Raw genomic sequence first — 1,944 nt, 5'->3', positions numbered from 1 at the left:
TATTATTATTATTATTATTATTATTATTATTATTATTATTATTTTTAAAAATCGTGACAGTTTTTAAAGTGGAGTGTGCGGTCCAGTTCCTGACTGCATTTCCTGCCCCATCCCTAAAGTGAGGATCCCTCCGCAGCCTCCACTTGGTGTATTCCACCTAGAATAACAGCTATTTTCCTTGATAGAAGGGAGAAGTAAGGAGACAGTTATGGGCAGTTCAGGAAGGCAAAATGCATAGGTGCTACGGCTGATGTTTAACATCTGTTAAGCCTCCGTGGTGTGCTAAGCACCATTAGTTAACTAAATTTTGCCCATGAAATTAGGGGTTCAGCTGCAGACTGTAGAAAACCCCCAATTACAGAATCAATGATAGAATAACACTCCAGGATCATGGCTGGGCCAGCTATCTTCATGAATACATTCATGGCATTTCTGGTTGGGATTAGAGCAAGCTGGTAGTAGGAGGACAGTGGCTTTAATGTAACCACCACAGAGCACACCAAAGATGTTCTCCTGACTTTTCACCCTGGCTAAGCTGTACACTATGATTCAATTAGATCTCTTACATTGTTCACTGACTTTTGGTAAATTACACCTTTGATTTCTGGTCCAATGAAAAGGTGCTAATTACCTTTTTAAGTGCTCGTTTAATGTTCTGCGGTGACATAAAGCATTAGTGCAGCAGACTTGCGTGCAGGAACCTTCCAGAGTGTTCTCCCCCACTGCTTTGTTTAATCAGCCTTTTCCCATTTCTGCTTTCCTTTTCTCCACCCCTTCAAGGCCCCTACGCGGCTAGCTCTTCTGCAGATGAATAAATCTACTATATTGTTTGCTGAAATTGGCTGTCTTTTAGCGTAATGAAAACAGAAACAGATCAGGGTAGCCTGGAAGATTCTCTCCCATTGTCACATTCGGTATTTTACTTCCTGCATCCCAATTGCCAGTATTTCTGCATCCACCAACTCCACACAAACAGAGTTTTCTTCAGCAAATCTTGCTGAAGTCACAACTTGCAGAGTCTGGATAACATCCACTAGATGATAATGTAGGTTGCATTGTGTTTCCCCTGCTATATTACTCACAGGCATGTCAATAGAATTTGGAAGGCTGCATTTTTCAAAGCTACTAGATAAACAGGCACTCCTAAACTTATTTCCTTTTAAATATCCCGTTTCAACCAACAGGATTTGCTGCCAAGGAAATATGCTTAGAATGGTGCTGGGGCACTTCTATGTAGATTACTTTGTAAAGTGTCTTATTAAGACTGGTCCAGATTTTCTAGCAGGATCTGCAAGTATGGTACAGTGATATTATGTGCCTTACCAGATAAATCCTTGTTGCAGGAAATACTTATCCTGCGGCCTCATCCGCAAACATATATTTTATTAGCTGGCAGATCTTCCTGCAAAGAATCCTGGGCCTTGTAGTTTGGCAAGGAAATGGGAATTCTGTTAGTAATCTCTAGCTCCCTGTCACACAAATTTGCTACTAACCTCAGCATTACGTATGAAGAATGACCATTGTACTAGCTTATGTCTGTAGTATCAACGTGCCTAGAGGTACTTTGTGTTGGCACTCCTATTTGTTGGAGAAGCTTACATCTGGAATTACACTGGGGCTACATGTAACATTGACCTCATCAGAGTGTTTAAAGCCATGCCACCTTTTTTGTAGGTGCAATTGTTCAGGAGTGTCTAACCCCTGAGCAAGGAAAGGATTCTTACTAAGGCTGTGTACACTGAATTACTGGCTTAAAACACAGGTAAAGGTAAAGGTACCCCTGCCCTTACGGGCCAGTCTTGACAGACTCTAGGGTTGTGCGCTCATCTCACTCTATAGGCCGGGAGCCAGCGCTGTCCGCAGACACTTCCAGGTCACGTGGCCAGCGTGACAAGCTGCATCTGGCGAGCCAGCGCAGCACACGGAACGCCGTTTACCTTCCTG

The sequence above is a fragment of the Podarcis raffonei genome, chromosome 5 (genome assembly GCF_027172205.1).
Source record: "Podarcis raffonei isolate rPodRaf1 chromosome 5, rPodRaf1.pri, whole genome shotgun sequence".
Lineage (NCBI taxonomy): Eukaryota > Metazoa > Chordata > Lepidosauria > Squamata > Lacertidae > Podarcis > Podarcis raffonei.
The sequence above is the reverse complement of the archived record's forward strand: the minus strand, read 5'-3'. Positions refer to the sequence as shown.